This window comes from Agelaius tricolor, unplaced genomic scaffold, assembly GCF_023055355.1.
Source record: "Agelaius tricolor isolate 1412-34295 unplaced genomic scaffold, bAgeTri1.0.p SCAF_23, whole genome shotgun sequence".
NCBI lineage: Eukaryota > Metazoa > Chordata > Aves > Passeriformes > Icteridae > Agelaius > Agelaius tricolor.
This window is the reverse complement of record NW_027269283.1, coordinates 377,947-399,520: the sequence shown is the minus strand read 5'-3', so window position 1 is coordinate 399,520 and position 21,574 is coordinate 377,947.

The following is a 21,574-nucleotide window of genomic DNA, read 5'->3' as shown; positions in this document are numbered from 1 at the left end:
GTGTTTGTGGTGGAGCACTGGCAGAACAGAACGTCCCAGGCACCAGCAGATCAGCTGGAGCTGGAGCAGTGTCATGGCTCAGACTCCCAAAACCAGGCAGAGCCCTGCCCACGCCAACTCTGCTCAAACCTCCTCCTCCCTCTGTGTTCCTCCTAGATTTCTGTTTTCTGTCCAGGATTTCTGGACAGGAATACAGACACGCTGTCCTAAACAAAAAGAGAGGAGTAGCTTTAGTCCATCCACTAAGCAAAACTCAGAAAGCTCCCTTCAATGAAATCTATCATATTATTGTAGCATTTCTGTCCATTCACAGAAAGAGAAACCATGTGCTCCACAGCTGAGTGACGTGTCCCAGCCTCAGGTGAGGCTTTTGTTCTTCCCAGTTCCCAAAGAAGCACCAAGAGGGGACCTGCCACCAGCCATATAAGCATCATCTTGGCAATGATTTACATTTTTTCCATAGGCACAAAAGAAACTGAGCATCCATTTCTCTTATGTACAACCTTTCATTAAATGCCATTTGACTTTGTAGATGACAATGGTTGTAAATAAGACTGACAACCCCAACAACCATACGGATGTTTGGAGTAGCACATCCCACTCACAGAGAACTTCTGGGAACACATCTTTGACTCAGGAGTGGAAGAGGAGCGTGTTTAGCTAAAGCCAGACAACACACTTCCTAGAGCTCTTCTTAGAAGAGTTGGATGGCAAATAAGAGAGGTAAGTGTGGAAACTTCAGAGAGGTGCTTTGTGCCTGCTCTTTCTGGGACACACATCTGGGTGGTTCCTGCAGAGGTAAAGGGTGATCCCTTCTGCATGTCAGCACCATCAGGTGATGCGGGATCAGCCAAGTTTCTCATGCTCTGCAAGCACCACCATGGTCATTTTTGGACCCCCACGGCCACACTGGAGTGGGGCTTCCCCAAAATGTGGCTCTTCTGCTTCTGTCTTCACTGTCCCACCATTCCAGCCCTACACAGGGGTGGGGGACAGGCAGGACAGAGCTGTCCCAGGAACCCCCAGTCCAGCCCCATTTCCAGGCAGGCTGGAGCAGACAAGGAACCCACTGGGAGGGTGGGCACCCCTCACACCCTGACACCACAGGGGTTTAAAAGTGATGTCACAGGAGGTCTGTGCAAAAAAAGAGACACGTTTCTTGGCCACTATTGCTGTAATACCAGAAAGGCGTCGTGGACCAGAGGAATGGGATATTTTAATATTGAGATAAAATTGATGCAAGCAGGAGTGGAAAGTTTAAAAGAAAGCTCTTAATTCCCTAGATAAAGCAAAGGAGAAGATGCTAAGTAAAGAGAGGGGAGCTGTGAACAGCAAGTCTTTGCTGCTCTGGGAGCAGAGTGCTGCAAGGTGCAGATCAGTGCTGGCACCCTGCCCTGCCTGTGGCATTTACACCATTACTCAACTCTTTTGCAAAGCTTCACACATTGTCCCTGTCCAAGATGCAGCTATTTTGGCTGGCAGTGTTGTGGTCCCATTCTATTGTAAGGTAGAAAAATTATAAAAGAAAGGCTTCATAAAATCAGGTCTGTTCTGTTAAATGGATGGTTGGCTTTGTCAAGTCGTACTTGGCAAGTTGTCATGTGAAAGTAATCTTGTTGTGAGTAGTTTGTTAACATAACAGTCTATTCCTGGGTGAAAAACAACTAGCACTTGTATAAACATTAAACTTATGAAAACTAGTGAAGAAAATATGTAAACAATTGAAGAGTAGAGAGATTTGATGGATAAGTAAAATACCTTTTACTAACTAATAAAGTAGTTGGTAAGAAAGCTATGAGCTAATTGGAGTCACACACAAGGTCTGTAAAACTGTATAAAAACTAGTTATGTGAATAAAGAATGGGCTTTTTCCACTATGAAGAAAATAAAGTCTCCTGTGAAATATTCCAATACCACTCAACTGCAGCCAGCTCTGATGGACAAATTGCAGTAGTGTCTGCCAGTTGCTTGACATCGTCCATTTAGGGAAAAGATCAAAACTGTGGGTCCTGTGCCTTCTTTAAGCTGTTGAAAATAATCCACATTCATTTGTCTTATAACAGGTTTTAAAATAAAGCAGTTTTTAACCTGCCCTCTGTTCTGATGCTGCTGCAAGCATTTTCCAGATTTTTCCAAGTATGCAGTGGCTTGGAGAGCCACATGTCTGCAGGGCAGGTCTGTGCCTTACACACACATTAACCCCTGGGCTGCCAGGACTCTGTGACAGGGGCTCCTGGAGCTGTGCTGTGTCCCAAAACAAACCACTGAATGTGTTTGGTGGCAAGGCACCAAAGTTTTCTCTGCAATATGCTGCCTTCACTGGGTACACAATTGTCCTGACAGATGTTATGTTTTATCTTAGTGTGATCACTCTAATTAGAAAGGAAATTAGATAAATTAGGAAATTAGATAAATACTACAAGAAGAACTGATCAAAAAGGATGGGCTTTATATATTGGCTATTGTCAATTCCAGCTTCCTGTCCAATATTGGCTATTGCCATAATTCCAGATCCCTGTCCTTTAAGAGTTTGCCATTTAGTTTTGAAGTAAGTGCAAAGCTAAGAGCTTTCTTGCACATCTTGATGGGGCTGTGGAGTTAACTAAGCCATCCTGAGAAAAGACATGTTTCTCCTTGATTCAAAGTTAGATTTTTGTTGCAAAGTTGGTCCTTTGTGCCCACTTGCACAGGCTTCTCAAGGTGGTATCACTGGGAGTTTCTACACCAGGTACCCAGAACCATGAGTCAAGATTTACAGATGGTTTAAAATGACCAACCAAACTCCATTTGGACATGTTGACTTCAATCACCTAAAGATTTGGTTCTCATTATGAAATATATTTTCTCAGTGCTGAATTTTCTTACTTCTAGGCTGACAGAAAAATTGCATAATAAAATTGTGTTGCTTGAAAGGGAATGGTAGAACAATTTATAGATTGAGAGAGAAGAGACTGCATCCTATATAATATTGTATTATCTTTTATTGCATCTTCAGTCAGAATTATAACACTTTCAGGAAAAAGCAAAAGATGTTTTTCTTAAAACAGCTTCACTGCCAAAAATGTGTAATTACCTTTCTCAGCTAAATTTTCAACTCCTATGCACCTGAAGAGGAATGCTTGGTGAATATACAACCAAATTCCCTGAGGGAAATTCCCTGTGTAATCACTGTCATAGAAAGCTGAAAGAATCAGCAGTTTTGAGAGGAAGGCTCCAGCTTGTTCTGGCAAGGTTATTTGCTAATCATAAATAAGGCCAGGCTCAGCCTGATGCAAATTAAAGTAATTTAAATGGATAAATCAAGTGAAAATACTGAAAAGGAAATAAAATTATATTGTTTCCCCTTAAAAATGAAATACAGATTTTCTGTGGTTACATCTTGAAATGCTCTTTAGATTATGAAGTATTAACTGTTCTTGGTTTTCTATCTTGACTGCATACAACAAAAGTCATTACAAAACAATTTCATAACCAGTTAATAAAAAATATTTTAATCTACTGAAAGCCTCACTTTCAGCTATAGACCATAATTTATTCAATGGCCTGCATTTCCCCAAAACTTGTGAAAAAGACTCTTGAGATTTCTTCTCAAGAAATATATGGAATAATGCCTGAGATGTTATTCAACCATCTTTTCTATGGCTCCAATCTTTGTACTTTTATCTGCTTCAAGGGGTTCTGTGTTCTTGTTGCCTTCTTGGGAAAACTGGAGGCAGTAGATTGCTTACATGTGTAGCTGCAGTGCCCATCCTCAGCACTGACCAACAGGCTCTCCCAGCCTGTGTGTGGTACAGCTGAGGCTGTGAAAAAGCACAGCTCTCCTTGTGCAATGCTTTCAGCCCAGCACTGCTGTCATGCCGCTAGCAAAAATAAAAATCTACAAGTGTTGTGTACGGTAAAAAGAAGGAGAAGGTTTTTAGGGGTGCACAATGCTTATTCATGCTTAGTTGTTGCTGAATAAAAATTTCCATTCCAGTAAATGCCCTTGGACTTGAGAAAGGCAGGGCTGAGAAAAGGCCCTGGTGGCAGAGGTGATGGTCGAATAGGTGTTGCAGGACTCACTTGAGCAAAGTGCCCTGCCTGGGCACCAGGGAAGCAGGAACTGGTTTGGATGCTGGAGCTCCAGACTTCCTCTCCCCTTGTCCCGGTGCCATGCCCTTAAATGCCATCAATACAAGGGGCATTTGGTGGCTGGAACAGCCTCTCCTCCCAGTCCTTGACACACAGTGGAGGGTGATGACCAAGGGCAAGACAGAGGTAGAGAAGAGTTCTTTCTTCTGGCGTTATCTGCACCTTTCTTTTCTGTGAGTGTGGTTCATACAAGTGGAATATTTAATCATTAGAGCACCTCTCCTATAAGGAAACGGAGAGAATTGGGATTGTTCAACCTGGAGAAGGCTCTGAGGAGATTTTATTGCAGGCTTCCAGTGCCTGAAGTTGCTCTGAGAGAGCTGGAGAAGGATTTTGGACAAGGGCCTAAAGTGCCAGGACAAGGGGCAGTGGCTTCCCACTGCCAGTGGGCAGGGTTAGATGGGATATTGGGAAGGAATTCTTCTCTCTGAGGGTGGGCAGGCCCTGGCACAGGGTGCCCAGAACAGCTGTGGCTGTCCCTGGATCCCTGGAAGTGTCCAAGGCCAGGCTGGACAGGTCTTGGAGCACCCTGGGATAGTGGAAGGTGTCCCTGCCATGGCAGGGATGGGACTGGGTGGGCTTTAAGGTCCCTTTGAACACAAAGGATTCCAGAAGTACATGAGTCAGGTTGTACAAAACACTGTGGACTCTTCCAACACCATTGGCCACCTCCCTGGGGTCAGCAGTGCCCTGGCAGAGTCTTGCCTCAGGTCACTGCTGCTGGAAAGCATCTGACCCAGTGTCAGGAGGGATGACACCAGCACCATGGCAGCAGCAGTGCTGGCCATACACTCCAACCAGGCCCCAAACACCCACAGTGTTCATTGTGGCAGCTTTATGCCTCAGCCTCCTGCGCTGTGTGGCCAAGTCAGACAGACTTTGTTCTGCAATACTTGACCCCCAGCTTGCTGTGTCCTTGCCTCATCTTGAGTCTCCAGGCCATGACAGTCCTACAGTGTGTCCCTTCTCTCCTTCAGGAGTGGGAAAAGAGGAGCCAGTGCCAGCCTTCAATGCTCTTCCCCCTCTCCTTGGGGGCCATTAGTTCTTCTCCATGTCCTGAGCAAGCTGCTGGAGCAGTGCCATGGCATCCTGGGATCAGTGAGTGTCCTGAGGGTGGGAGGGAAGGAAATGCTCTTCTGCTGGGGAAGGAAGAGGTTTCCCACTGGAGAAGGGGACAAAAGAGCAGCAGCCCCAAGTCCTAATCTGGACATTATTCCACAAACCATCTTCCTTGGCAGAGGAGGCCAGGATCTAATAAAAACTTCCTGGCAAAGGATGAACAAAATACCAAGACAAAGAAGCCAACAAGAGCTATTTGTCTTCTCTACAGATCACGAAGCTCAGTGGCCTTTTTAAATTCCTCACAAATTAGTCAGAAACCCAGCACTTAGTGGCTTGATTTTCGTGCTGGATGCTCAAAGGTTGCTGTTGCCCACCATGACTGAGGTGGAGAGATGACTGGAGGCCTCATGCCCACAGAGTGGGTGAAGTGCCTGGTTAGCAAAGCCTTATTTATTTTTTGGGGGTGCAAGTGGGTATTTTTCTTAAAATCCCATCAGACCATTCTGAAGAAGGTACCTTCTTTGAGAAGAGACACTTCAGGATGACCTAATTGTGGCCTGAAGGGGCTGACAAGCAAGATTTAGAGAGAGACACTATTTACACAAGCCTAGAGTGATGGGACAAAGGGAAGGGCTTCCCACTGATGGGTACAGGGTGAATGTTAGGATATTGGGAAGGAATTCTTCCCTGTGAGGGTGGGCAGGCCCTGGCACAGGTGCCCAGAGCAGCTGTGGCTGCCCCTGGATCTCTGGGAGTGTCCAAGGCCAAGCTGGACGTGGCTTGGAGCAGCCTGGGACAATGGCAAGTGCCCCTGCCCATGGCAGGGATGGAACTGTAAATGTCCCTTTCAACCCAGGCCACCTGATCATTTGTAATTCATGGAAGGAATGTGCCAAAGCAATAGATTTCCTTTTGTGATGGGGCTTTGCCTTCAACGTGTGATAGCTGCCAACACCAAAGGCACAAAACAAGCAACACTGTCACAGACACATTTTATGAAAAATCCTTCTCTTAAGATTTTTTCTCCTGAGAAGCTGAGGGGCCTCAGGAACAAAATGTAAAAAATTGTTATCTGCTGCTGTGGAATGCAACAGGTGCATCTGGGATTGGTCTCATGAAGTTGTTTCTAATTAATGGCCAATCACTGTCAGCTGGCTCGGGCTCTCTGTCCAAGACAGAAGCCTTTGTTATCATTCTTTGCTATTCTATTCTTAGCCAGCCTTCTGATGAAATCCTTTCTTCTATTCTTTTAGTATAGCTTTAATATAATATATATCATAAAATAATAAATCAGCCTTCTGAAACATGGAGTCAGATCCTCATGTCTTCCCCCATCCTAAGACCCCTGTGAACAACACAACACAACCCACAAAGTAGAACTAAGTCAGAAGTTTCTTGCTTCTCCAGAAGTGCCTGTGGGTGGGTCTCCTGCACCCTACATACCTGATTACAAACCTCTGTTGTTTAACTAAAGGATGGGGTGAACTGACAGCAGAATTCCCAGCTGACATCAGATTGGAGAGGGAGGAAAGAAATGATAACCCTTCCAAAGCACAGCCCCTGCCAACATGTTTTGGATATTCGTTATAAGCAAGACTACTCACATCCCTCCTTCACTTCATGTCTGATTTATAAAACCAGGAAAGCAGAGTGGAGGTTCATCTCTAATGCAGCCAAACAAGATGAACTGAGCACACCTGCTGTGCCTCTCTCCCCTAGGCTGACACCACAGTGCCAGAAGCCCTTGCGCTCCCAGAGCTCTTCCCTTCCCTCCTCTGCTCTGGTGGCTCCCTTTCAGGGGAAATAAATCTAGATAGAGGCCTTAAAAGCTGAGTTACCAAAGAAGCTCTAGATAAATCAAAGGATTTAGTAGAATTAGTTTCATCTGAGTTGCTGTGGACTTTTTTGCCATGAGAAAAGCCAGACTTGCCAGTCAATGTCCAGCACTTTTATGACATTCTACTCTGGCTGGAAGTAGAGTTTCTTCAGCTACATTCCTGGGGTGAGTATATTTTTTGTGGTGTAAGTGGATGCTTTGCTTTTATTTATCATTATTGTTTTAAATTACAACAAAGTATTTTCAGAAGATACAGCTCCAGTGAGAACTCTAGATGTGATATGGATATTTTAGCAAGCTAAAACAAAAATACAGGGGCCAGAAAAAGCTATAGTTTAAATATTCTGCTTATATGTAAGCATAAATGGATATATATTTTTTACTTTTAAAATAGCAGCACAGGTTGGTTAAAACTTGAAGATTATAACTACTCACAATTTTTCGTGAAATATAAACTGAATATATTAAAAAAGGAGACAAGTTTTCATTAAATTAATACATTAATTTCTGCAAATCTCCTTTATGGGCAAGACAGTGTTTTCTTTCTGCATTTTAAATTATAAGCTTGCCTTTAGAAATTGGACAGCTAAGGTTTATAAACATCTTTTCATATGAAACATACTTTTACTTCTTCCAGAGTTTTGTCACACACCAGCCTCAAATTCCTTATATTCTGGGGGGAGAATAAGTAGCTTCTTCACTGTGGAGAGTTTAGTTTTCTTTTTAAGGAGAGATTTCATTGAATGTTGAGTTGGGTTGTTTTAAACCACTTCCAAAATGTTCTTGTTATTGTACCAGCAACTCTTAATAAATTTATGAATATGCTATATCATCATGCATGTTCAGATTTATACAAGATGTTTTTATGAGCTATGCAAAACTCCAAAACCTGTAAACACACTGATAGCATTAATGAGGATCAGATGCCTGCTGCTTTTCTGGTATAGAAAATAAGAAGGCAGAAGTTCTGATGTTTGATGAATTTGGTGCCTTGGTCTCTGAATCCGCCGCTGGGTTTCACATGCGCGGTTTGCGGCTCCCACAAAAGCGCTGAACACGTTCTGCACTTTCAGATTAATTCTAGCAAATTTCTGAGACCTTTTTCTCCATTTGGTGAGGGAGGATGGCAAGCCCATATAATTTTTTTTGTAGGGTAATTAGACCACTGATCTTTGTTTCCTGTATCTTAAATTTTAAATGGTAGGAAAGTAAAAACCAAAATAATTTTTAAAATTAGAAATGTATTGTGATGCTGGTTTTGTAGCAGATTTTTGCCCCTCCATTTCAAATTCCATTGCAAGAGAAAAATTTAGTGCTTTATCTCAAAACATACAGCAGTACTACTGAGAAATGTCTGATGCTGGAAAAATGGCAATTGTTACCGAATATTATAGGGTCCTTATAATCCTTTTCTCTGATTCGCTAGAATATGACTGTAGCAGAACAATTAAATTTGATTTAGGACATTCCAAGATCCCAACAGTACAGCCTGTTCTATTGTTCAGCTTTAGTACAACACAGTAACTCATTAAGATAGGAAAAATATTATGAATATAACATGATTTACCAAACCTATGAATGCTGGATGTAAATAAGCTGTTTAATTAAAATGTTGTTTTTCTTTTATTAAGTTGGTCATGACAACCGTTAGAGCCTGTAACTTAAAATGCAGAGAATGTAGGAATTTCATATAAAATACTGAGGCACTTAGCAAACCTCATTTTCTATCTGTAGAATACACACACGGTGAAGATATTTGACATTTTGAGCCATAGTGATGGACCGGGTTTTGCATTGATCAGAAATACAGCAGGTACTTCACAGAGTAATGGAAATTTCTTCCCTAAAAACATTTGCAGTTTAAAGTCCTGAAAATGTTACTGACAATAAAAAGTACATCTGCCACCTTTCAGTTCATGTTACCATTGCCCCTCTCTTCCCTTCATTGTTCCTAATGCTCTGCTTTTGCTGCCTTCATTCTTCAGGCAAGTGAAGAAACTTTTAACGAAGAACGCACCTTCTAAAGATTTTCTTTTTCTTTTCTTCCTTTCTTTTATTTTTTTAATTTTTTAAAATATGAAAGCAGGATCAATTCAGACAAGTTTATCACACAAATTTGAAACATTCAGTCTTCAGCTAAAACTCTTGCTGATTAAGTATGAAAGTGAAAGAGAAGGTTAGGATTAACTGTTCATGGGCAGTTGCCATTATTAAATTACATAATAAAAAGCATGATGGATAAAGCTTTCCAATAAATACTTTACCTATAATTGCTCCAATCCAAAAGCTCTGACATTTTCAATATTTCCATCATCAATATACTCTATTTCTCTTCTCAGGGATTTAAAGTATTTAAATTGCAAAACAAAATCTTTTATTGACTACAAGGTTCTAAAAAGGAGGGTGATGGGTAAAGAAATTAAGTCAAATCTGGTGAAATATTTTAGATCATCCTAAGAGTGAAAAACAATGCACATTATGAATTTCCAAGCAATGGAAAGGGATGAGAGAAGATGGGAAAAGAGTAACCAGAGAATATCAACAGGGAGTTGTCACTGTTGAGATGGACATGACACACACAAACTTGTGCAGAGACAACAATGCCTTCTCTTTATTACAAGTTGTTCTTAAGTTTCATACCCTTAACAAAGCGAGATCTTCAGTCACTAGTTACACCAAAACAGCTCATTATATTCATTGGGCAAAGCAATAGCTCATTGTACTTTATTGGTACAAAGTAATTAAGGTCAATAATTAATTGGAAAGAGTTTACAACAAATTATTTAGGCACATAGGCTGCTCACTAAGGCATGCATCCTCTAACTGCAAACATCCCTTATGTGTCTATTTTACTGGTTTCTGTGCTAACGGCCTTGCTTTCTGCTTTGCTATGGACAAACTCATATTTTATCAATTTCTTATTCTACTAACTCAGTTGTTTAGCCTGCAGACCAGCTGCTAAACCTATCCACAGGGAGTGGGAGGTTGGGGGTTTTTATGTTGCATAAACCCAGCAGTAAATCCAGTAGCAACCTGTAGCTGTGTGGGTTTCAGTCCTTTTGACTGTTTCTAGTGAAACAGCATCCTTTGATTTCAGACTTTCAGAGCAACCATTGGACACCAGACCTCTTGAGCCTAAAGGTAAGACATAAAAATGTAATATTAAAGACATAATAATGTAGCTCTCCTGAGCTGTAGCATTATTATACCAAAATGCAATGTTTCAATTTACAATATTTTACTCAAAAGCATAAACCGGATTGGTTTCACTTTCACTTCATCTGCCACTTCTCCCACTGCCAATGCAGAGCTTTCTCTGAATGGTTTTCAAACATGCCTGTCTTCTCTATTACTTATCACAGAAAAAAAAAATTATAGCAGTGCAACTCTGCAGAACCAGCAGCAAGGGATGTGCCACTGAAATAACAAAGGTCTTAAACTGGTTTCCACTGACCTTTGCAAAGACAGATGTGCATAACCTGATGTTTCTGGGATATTTGTTACATTTACTCCCATGCATAAGCAAGAACTTACCAGCTATAACCTGTTTAACCCAGCTGGCTGCTTTCAGGAGGGATCAGGAGCTCAGATGTAAGAGAATGGGAGACCTCACTGAGTGCTGGCAGCCCTTCTGCAAAGGAACTCTCATGACTCATTGTATTGTTCAAACCTCATCCTGTCATGATGCTTCAGACACTTCATTCCTCTAATTTTGATTGTTGTCATCCATTTTCACACATATGGATGAGCATTTGCTTGACAGTGGTAATTTGCTCTCTTCTTGAAATATTAGGTGTAAAATCTGCAAATTTCTATTCTGATGTTCCTTCTACTGAAATGCTTTTGCTGTTTGGCAGCTCTTTCACATTTGCCTTCCCAAGTCTCTAAGGAATGTCTGATTTGACATGGCAATGACTTCAATTGATTCTCAGAGCACTGGGACCCCCTAGGTCAGTCATTCTTGTTGAAGATGGAGGCAAAGAATGGACAATGGACCAAGGGGGTCTCAGGGTCCTCTCCTGGAGGACCATGATTGTGAGATTGATCAAATCCCAGTTGAAATTGTGTGGGATCAGCTGCGCCAGCTCAATCCCTAAAAATGGGGGATTTGTCCAAAAATCTTCAAAGAACTGTTAATGTCATCTTAAAGCCTCTCTCGATGATTTTTGAGTGATTTTGGGAATTCAGAGAGGTCCCAGCCGAGTGGAAGTCGGCAGATGTTGCCCTGATTTTCAAGAAGGGCAAGAAGGTGGACCCTGGAAACTACAGGCCTGTCAGTGTCCCTTCAATGCCCAGTAAAATCATGGAAAAAGGTTATTCTGGGAAGTATTGTAAAACAGCTGGAGGACAATGCCAGCATGGCTTCCTGAGGGGACAGTCCTGCTGGTCCAACCTGATTTACTTCTATGGAAGTATGGAACAACACCTGGTCGATCTGGGAAAGCCAGCAGATGTAATTCTTTTGGACTTCAGCAAAGCTTTCTATATTGTCTCTCACAGGATTCTTCTGGGCAAAACATCCATCCCAACACTGGACAAACACATTATGGGGAGGGTGAGCAATGACTCGTGGGTTGGGCACAAAAGTGACAGTAACTGGGGTGACATCAGAATGGAACAGGTCACTAGTGAGGTTCCAGAGGGCTCAATCCTCATCCCTGTGCCCTTCAACACCTTCATAAATGACCTGGCTGCAGGACTGGAAGGGAAACTGAGCAAGTTCACAGATGATACAAACTGGAAGGAGCTGTTGACTCCCTTAAAGAAAAGGGAGGTCCTGCAGGGAGAGCTCAACAAGGAGAGAACTGGGCCATTAGTGACTGCATGGAGCTCAACAAGGGGAGGTGCTGGGTTCTGCACCTGGCATGGGGTAACCCTGGGTGTGTAGGCAGACTGGAAATGGGATACTGGAAAGCAGCTGCAGGGAGAGCTCCTGGTTGATGGCAAGTTGGATATGAGTCAGCAGTGCCCTGACAGCCAGGACAGACATCCCTGTCCTGGAGGGCATCAGGCACAGCATCTTGCCAGGGAAAGGACAGGATTGTCCTGCTCTGCTCTGCAGAGGCCTCACCTCCAGTCCTGGGGGCAGTTTGTGCACCTCAATATAAAAAAAGACATTAAGCTCTTAAATAGCATCCAAAGGAGGCCACAAGGATGGGGAAGGGTCTGCAGGAGCCAAATGACAAGAGGCTGAGGGGATTTGGTCTGTTCAGCTGGAGAAAAAGAGCCTGGAGGGGAGACCTCATTGGGGTTTTCAAAGTCCTCATGAGGGGCAGCAGAGGAGCAGCTCTGATCTCTGCTCTCTGTGACCAGGGACAGGACCCAAGGAACAACTGGAGCTGTGCCAGGGAGGCTCAGGCTGGGTACCAGGGAAAGGCTCTTCCCCAGAGGGTGCTGGCACTGCCCAGGCTGCCCAGGGAATGGGCACGGCCCCGAGGCTGCCAGAGCTGCAGGAGCTGCCAGGGATGCCCAGGGTGGGGCTGTTGGGGTGTCTGGGCAGGGCTGGGGCTGCCAGGGGTGATCCTGGGGGTCCCTCCCAGCTCAGGACATTCTGTGATTCTGTTTTTTGGCTCTATACACAAGTATTTTAAGTAGAGGACTTGCATCACACCTGGGTCTGGAGCACTATGTGCTCTATGTGTGCATATATAGGTTTTATCTTTCTCTAGAAACCTTACATAAAATGAGATAATAATTCCTGGCCTGCTTATTTTCTTCTACCATGTGATCCCTGGCTTAGATTGAACTGTTTCAGAGATGCGTTTGATCTCCATTACAGTGGTTGGGATTCTTGAAAGCCACCAGCACAAATTCATCTCTTAAATTACCCACAGCTCTCGTTGCCTCTGTCCTGCTTTGCCTAGCAAATTTTGACAAGTAAGTTATCAGATGAATAGCTCTTCTCAAATGGGGCTGATTGAGAAAATGGGAAGCAGCTTCAAAGCACAAACAATTGTCTCAAGAAACACAGAAGATCTTTGGGGATGCTGAACCCAATTATCTATCCCTTCTTTGGATAATATTTCAAGCCAATTATGCAATGTTTACACCAATCTGGATATGAATTTCATCTAGTTCTAATCAAGTAGAACTTTTGTTCTTTGGCTTTGCTAATCTCAACTGCAGTGACTTTCACATCTGAATTAATGCTGGGTTTATTTACATCACAGCAGACTCATTGGATGACCAGGACAAGATGCTTCATAACCTGATATTGCACATCATTACTGCTGCCATTTAACATTAGAGGATGAAAACAAGTTATTACAAAGTACAGAGGTTTGAGAACTTGTTCTTTCAGGAAAAGATTTCAGCCAGGGTTTAAAAAACCAAACCAAATCTCAAAGCATGAAAATGCTGAAATTTTACTTTGCTCTGCCAAGGTTTCCCATCCTTGTACTGTTCTGCTGCCCAAAGACTTCCTTTGTTTTTCCTCTTACGAGTGAGCAGCACAGTCATGTGAAATCTATAACTGTCCCTTCAGGTGGTCCTTCCAGTAAATACTTTTAGATTATCTGCTCATATTGGCATGTCACAGAAGCAGAGAACCTTCTGCCTACTGAAACCTGAGGCAGACTTGTAAACAACATCATTTTAATTTAACTTTCTTATTTATATATTAGAAAAAATATACCCTTTAAGCCAAGAGAGGAAAGTTTTCAGAATAGTAATGTTTTTCCAATAAAAACATTTGCAACTGAGATTAAAGCTTAAAATGTATTAATAAATTAGATTAGTGCACTGTTTAAATGCAGCAAACCAAGGAACGGCTCAGCTGCTTTCTGTCACAGGAACGTGACTCCAGAAATCAGAGATGTTGCTGATAGAAGTCAGATCTCATATACCCATGAAAGACATCAAATCCTTTTCTAAGATGGTACAAGGCCATTAAAACACATGATCTATAACAATCCACAGACTCTTCAAAGGGCTTTGCAGATGTTGAGTGCACACTCACACTGGTGTGAATCAAACAGAGCCCATATGTACCCAGATCCTTGTGGGAATTTTTGTCTCAACCCATTCCCAATGCCACCAATTTCGTCTTCAGGGAAATGCTCAGGGGAAGGGGCAGTGAGGAGGTGGCAAAAAGGAATCACAGAACAAAGAGTGATGGAGGGCATGGTGAAGGAGCCACAAGAAATTATGAAATGGAGAGGTTGGCAAAATGGGGGGAATTGAGAAAGATCAAAAAGCATGGATATTGAGAAAAATGAGGGGGATTAAGGAAAGACAGATAAAGACAGTGTAAAAACACATCAGAGAGGAAAGGAAACTTGGCTGGAAAATGGGGGGAAACAAATATCATAGAAGAAAACATTCATGTACTGAAGAGGAGGAAGAAAAGCCAAGATATGCTAACTATGGAACAAGGGGAATGAATAAGAAAAGGCAAAATACATTGATTTTGTTGTAATGCAAAAGAATGGAAAATAAAAAGAGCCAAACAGGGAGAAAAGGAAACACTGAGATAAAGCCAAGAAAAAAAGCCCAAATGTGCTCACACATCAAATCTTTACAAGACTGCTACAGTGTATGCAAACCAGGTGTTCTGCATCATATCTGATAACCCAAACCACAGTCCAGCATGACAGTGGAGTTTCTTTACAAAGCAGCACACAACAAATCCCTGGGATTTCTTTCTCTTTTAAATGCATAAATGTCTGCAATAAAATGAGATTTAAATTCAGGGTCTCAAGGCTGGGAGGTAAGCTAAAACCAGAATTTGTCCCTAATTTAGGTGACAGTAGTGTCTGAAAAGTAGGAGGATTGTGTTGGGAAATTTAGACTAAGCTTTTATTTCAAGAGGGATAAAAAAAAAAATTTCAACATGAACTTTGAAATTGCACTTTCAAAAGGAAGGCTGCTAATACTGTCAATTCCCCTGCAGACATTAGCACACAATTCTGTGATTGAAATGCTTTCAGATGAAGGATTTGTTTGCTATTAAAGATTTTCATGTGGTAAATGCCAGTTTCAGAAACTAACATTCCAACCCTCTGAAATTCACCCAGTTCTACCAGTATGCCCCATTTCAAACCCATCACCCAACAAAAGTGAAGCAGGAACGAGGGAAAAACATCTCTCAAGAACCTCAGAAATTCCATATGTTCATGCAGGTCTGTGTGCCCCCTGCTGTTGCACGTGTCTTCACACAGCTCCTCTGAGAAGCTGCTCTGAGCACCACTCAGGTGTTTTTCCTTATCAACTTCCTCTCCACCTGGTCCCTCAAATGATGCTTTTCAAGCACTCACAGAAGTCCTATTTTATCCCCAATATTTCTGGTGGCTGGCCACATCATTCCTTCTTGCAGGAACTCCATTGGCAGGTAACCCTTAAGTGTCCCAGGATCCAAGCAAACATTCTGGATGCTTTTTGGAAAAAACACAGGCTAAGCACTGTATATCTCCTTTAGTAGATGTTCTGCACTCTAAAACACTGCAACATCATAAACTGCTAGTACCTTCAATCAGAAGTAGTAAAAAACAAAATTAACAGCTTTAGATATTTACAGAATTTTCCAGTTTGGGGGTTGTAAGGAGTGGTTCCTACTCCAAGGCAGCAATTCCCACAGCCCTATGTTTCCTTGCAAATTTTCCAAGTTTTCTAAAGTCAGCTGGTGTTACCTTTCTATCACCTTTCTCACCTAAACTGCCACAGTTTGGCAGGCTGACTGAGAGAAAGAAAAAACCAAAGTAATAAAAAGACCTCCTCAAGAGGCATTTTCCCTACCCCAGAATAGTCCTGATGAGATCCTCAGCACTAAAAAATAGACTTGCTCATAAGACAGAAATGCAAGGGGGCTGCAGTTTTATTTCATATCAGAGCTTCTACCCCTCAATCAACTTTTATTCTACAACCACTCTTGAGGCTGTTAAATCAAATTTGAACCTTCAGCTTCCTAAAAACCCATCGCTGCTTTGAAATTCCTTCCAGTCAGAGGGTTTTTGTGCCCCAGGCTGCAAACACAAGCAGTGTCATCAGCAGCTAAAGAGCTCAACCATTCCTTGTTTCTATCTCTCCCCTTGCACAGAACTCACCCAAATAGGCATAAAAAGCCCAAAAATCAACCCTCATCGCACACATGACCTGCACATGGCTGCAAAATGGCCAACAAAGAGAATTAATATACTCTGGAGATGTATAATGTAACCCTTGAAATGATAAAGGGACATTTGATACGTCTTGAATAATCACACCCTCTTGAATAATCACACCCTCTTGAATAATCACACCCACATTCAGGTAAACTCATCTGGTCTTTGTACATGCCTTTATCAAGCTTAAGGAAAAAAGCTTTTCCTCCGTGGCATTTTGACTTTGAGTGACTCCACAGAACTATCTCATTGCAGTGGAGCTGATGGAAATCTCCCAGTTCTCCAGCAATGGCTGAGGCGCTGATCGTGCGGATGCCCAGCGCTCACAGGGATCTTCAGGGGGCCAGGCAGGGAACCCTGCAGCAAGGAGCGCGAAACAAGCGGTGCAGAGCACAACCGATGGGGTTTTATCAGCAGGCCTTTTCCTCTCCCTGCTCTCCATCCTTTTCGACCTCAGTGACAGCAAAATCCCAGCTGCAATCGCCGCTGCCTGAAGACGGCCGGACCGGGTCCGTCCTGGTGGGTTTCAAACGGGAGGAAAAAGGAGGGGCTGAGGGTCAACTTTCCACTGGATTTTTTTACCATAAGACGGCAAAGAGAGAAGGAGGGGAAAAAAAAAAAAGGGGGGGGGCGGTGGGGGTCGAGGGGAGGACTGATAAAAAGCAGGAATTGGAGCAGGACAGACAGGCTGACCACCGGTGCGGGGAGCGCCACGGGCCGGCGGCCGCGCTGAGCTCCGGGGCCCGCCCTGCCCGCGGAGCCGCGGGACGGGGAGCGGCTGCCCGGGCCTGGGCCTGGTGACCGGGACACGCTTCAGCTCCGGTAGGACCAGGGCCCCGAACCTTCCCGGGGCTCTTCCCTTGTGCTCCCTCCCCGGACAGACCCGATCCCCTGTGCCCGCCGCGCAGCGCCGCAGATTTGCCTGCCTTTACCTCAGAGCGGTCCCGCAGATCTCCCTACGGCTTGGGCAAGCAGAAACGCTTTCAAACTCTCTTAACTTTGTTATTTTACCATTGTGTTCTTCTGCATTTATTTGCTCCACTTTTCTGTTCTGCTCCAAAATCCTCTTTTCCAGGCACTGTCTGCGATTTATGTTGTTTCGATTTTGTTGTTTCGATTCTGTGTGGTGTTTCTGTCTCTTCAATTTATTTTTTTTTGTTGCAAATTTTGCTTTTTCGTTTAGTCTACTTCTAAGTTTTTTTCCCCTGAAATTATTTTAGATGTTACATTATCTCTCTTCACTCTTTTATTACATGATTTTAAAATTAACGACGTACATTTCCTAAGCTGTATTTTTACACTGTTGCAATCGATTAGCTATGTTATTTTATTCCCCTGTCTACGTGCAGTAACTAAAATGATGATATAATGTTAAAATAAGTCTCTATTTTCTCAAAGCTTTCATAATTCCAGAAAGATAAGGGATTGAACTTTATTTGTTTTAGGACTGATAATATTTGTCTTTGATTGTAACTATTTTCTGTCAGCTTTTGCTGTGGCACCTCACAAAACAAATCCTACATTTCACATTTCCCATCGTCCAGTCTTCCATTAATATTCTTAATCTTCTTTAATTTTGTGCAAGTTCAGCAAGCAACGATTTCTTTACACACTTAATAAGATAGAAAATTCAGAGATCATTTCTGACTGCTGTTTGCAGCACCAGAATTTTTCTTTTCAACATCCATTTCTACTCAATTCTATCAATTTTACAGACCCTGCAGACACTGAAAAATGAACAATTTTATTGGTAATTCCATTGCAGTTGTTATTTTTCAAAAAGGACTAATTTCTTTCTGTTGTCCAGATTGTTGTCTATTTTTCCTGCTTTATTTCTCCATCTCTGCTTTACAGCTCTCTCTTTCTGCTGCCTGTCAGCCACACCGCGGAGGCAGAGGAGAGCCCACTGTGTTCTGAAGTGCCTTTGGTGCTGTGCCTGGAGATTTTGGGGTTTCTCGGCATCTTCTCAATGTGAGAAAGGCTCTGACCAAGGCAGGAAAGTCCGGCAGAGGCATCACTGGACCGTCCCCCTGCTTGCCCCTTTAAAATTCCAGGCATTTTATTGGGATAGGCTGAAGTCTCGCATTTTATACACTTTAATCAATCTTTCAGAAAGGTCTTTTGCAGCTCATTAGGGCTGGAGGGGGATTTTTTTGTTGTTTGGTTTTCGCGGTGGTTTGGAGCCTTATTTGGTTTTAGTTGGGTTTGTTTTTTCTTTGGTTATTTGTTCTGGTTTGGGGTTTTTTCCCTGAGAACATCCCATGTTTGCTTTACAAATATCAGAGTTTCACTTCCCGATGCATTTCCCACTTCACAGAATAATTATTTTTTTTCCTCACTGAAGGAGGTTCAGAAAGCTTTCACAGCATTCTAGTCCAAATGCAAAAATACAGAAAATAACAGAGTGTTTTCCCTAATTATCTTCCCTTTTTCTTGTAAAAAGGGAAAACGGAAGGATTCACTGAAAACTGAAGGATTTGCTGAATACAGATTTTTTTTTCTTTAGTAATCCCTTCAACACACAGACACAGAAGCAGATACACATTGATCAGTCCCCAGTATTTTGCAGACTGAACACCTACTAAAACCCTTGAATAAATAATTAACACCTTGTTAATTAAGTGTGCATGCTCACGGAGGATATTTGGATAGAAGAACTAATAACTTATTTTTAAAATATTAATAATATTCCTTTAAAAGCAAATTTAATGGGAAAAAACAACATAAGTGGACTAGTAATTTTTTTTTTTGTTTCAATCAAATCAGACAATTTCTCTTCACATTTCTTTACTCGGGCAGTTAAACTTTTATTTAATTTGCATAAATATATTGATTTTTGAGTGATTAGGAAACAGAAAGCAGCACTCTCTGCAGGGAACACTCACAGCACCTTTTCCATTTGCTTCTCTCTGCATTTTGAAATGCTCATGCCATTAAAAAAATATCCCAAGATAATGAGAAAGACATTACATTCCAAGTAGTATTGAATTAAGCATTTTGAATCCTTTCAACATAACTTGAACTGTACAGCAAAATATGAAGTATGGGTTTGGTCCTGACAATAGAAATATCTGGGTGTCCACATCAGTCTCGTCTTGCAGAGCAACATTTTAAATTAATTTTGCCATGAACTTTTGAAAAGTTCCCATAAGGGAGGCGTTTCCTGTGCCAGTGGAAAGCAGCCCTGGGAGGGGGAGCTGTGCTCGGAGCAGCTGCAGGTCCCAGAGCCAGCTGCTGGTAGCAGCAGGGAAGTTCTTCTGGGGAGCACTCTGGGAAGGCTCAGCCGGCAGAGACATCCATCTTTTTTCTGGGTGGAAATGTATTTGCTTAAAAGAAAAATTTAGAAAGTGGCCAGTTCCCAGTGGGGAACCATCAGATGTAACACATGTTACCACATAATATAAATAAGTAATAATATATATCATTATTTATCTATAACAATAACAATATATATTATTTTTATATAAATAATATATATGTATCTAAGATTCACATTGAGCTTTTAAACATTTGTATGTTGAATTTCAAGGCTTGTTCTTTCAGTATATTCTTAAGATTTTGAAATGGACTGCTTCAATAGGTCTGATTCAATACCTGACACTCTGGAGGTAACTTTTATTTTCCATGACCTAAAGTGGTTTTAGAGATATCAAAATGTAAGATGTAAAAAACCCAAAACCAAACCACACAAAAAACACCCAAAAAAACCAAAACCAACATCAACAACAAAAACCAAACCCAGAAAAAAACCACAAACCAAACAAAAAAAGCAAACAAAAACAAACCGAAAAAGAAAATAAAAATTAAAAAACAAACAAAACACTTGGAAACAAGTAAATAGAGAGGTAGGCCAAGTTGGTAGGAAAACTGGAATGCCATAAGTGCAAAAGCAACATCTTTGTTTTCATGATTTTATGAGTCCCCAAAATTCCAGAGTTGAAGTGAACATCCACAGTTGGGCACAGCTTCAGACTGGTAAGATGATAAATAAAACTGAAGTTCTAGCCATTAGTTAGCCCATAACACAAAGAGCGATCTAATATCCAGCAATTTTGCTTAGAAGCTGTATTTCTTAGGAAGAAAAAAAATCTGAAAAATCAATTTTCTGTAGTAGAAAAGCCAAAGGCAGAAGTTCTAAAGTATAGTTGTTACTGAACCAGAATGGTCAAAATCCTCAAAATGTTTTGGACCTGGCTTCTACCTCTGGCAACTTCATCCCACTAGAGCTTTGTCATCTTGCTTGAAAACTCATTTTTCACCCCATTATCATTCCAATCCTGCCAAGCACATTCAGGAACTGAGACACTCTCCATTTTCTCTTTGGAATTCCAGGAGTTGAGCTTTGAGTCTCTTTTTAGACATACTTTCCAATTTCTTTGGTTTATCCAAACTCTTCCCAATAAATGAGTGGTGTTCTTGGAGTGCCTTCCAGGCACAGCCACACCAATCTCAAACAAATATCCCCCCATCCTACTGAAGTTGCTCCCATTTTCCCATTTGAGAGCTCCATTTGCATTTTTGGCAGCAGTGCTACACTGCATTATTTCCACATCAATCCCAAACCTTTTTGCATTCCTGCTTCCCAGAACAGCATTTCTCAAATGCACCACACATTTTTCTCCTTGGATGTTTGTCCATAGTTTCTTTGTTCTTAGAATGTTTGTTATTTTCCTGTGGGCAGTTCATCCATTAATATGCCACTTGCAGAAATTTGTCTTCATCTTTCCTTCCCCCTTATGGGCTACACATGGATTTCCCTCCTTCAGTGGAAAAGCTGTGCCTCACAGAGCTTTGTAGAGACAGCCCAGATCTCTCACTGATCTTGCACAGATACCCAGGATTGCTCCAATATCTCCTTCCATATGGGACACAACATCTGAGTCCCTGAGCCCAGGATTTCCCACACACACAGACAAGAATTACCTTATTCTTGCAATGCAAATTACCTTATTCTTGTTTTCTTTTCCCTCATTTCTAGTGGAGGCACATGAGTACAGCAGATAAAGTTTGCAACTACTCCATGTGAATCCAATGGCTCTCAGTGTTCTTAAACGTGTGTGCCAGGGTCAGGATAACACAGCCCTGCCAGGATGTGGAAGTAGTGTCCAGAATCCTCCTTTTCTCCCCATCAGCAGCCAGGAAGGTCTCCCCTCTCCCTGCCACTCAGCACTCTCAGCTGGGACAGGCCAACATGTGTAACCAATATGCAAGTGGTGCCCTCCAGAAGAAATTGTGTTTACAAACCAAGATTAATTTGATTCAGACTCTCTCATCAAGGACACAGGCAGGGATAAAAATAGGATATTTAGAAACCCCATTCACATGAAATACAAATTAAAGACTTTTAGCATTCTCTTTTAAATTTAATCCCTTAGTCATTGCCCCTTCAAGTTTCCCTTCAGCAAGCGTGTCTGCCATTACCTAAGCAGGAATTCCTCCCTTCTCC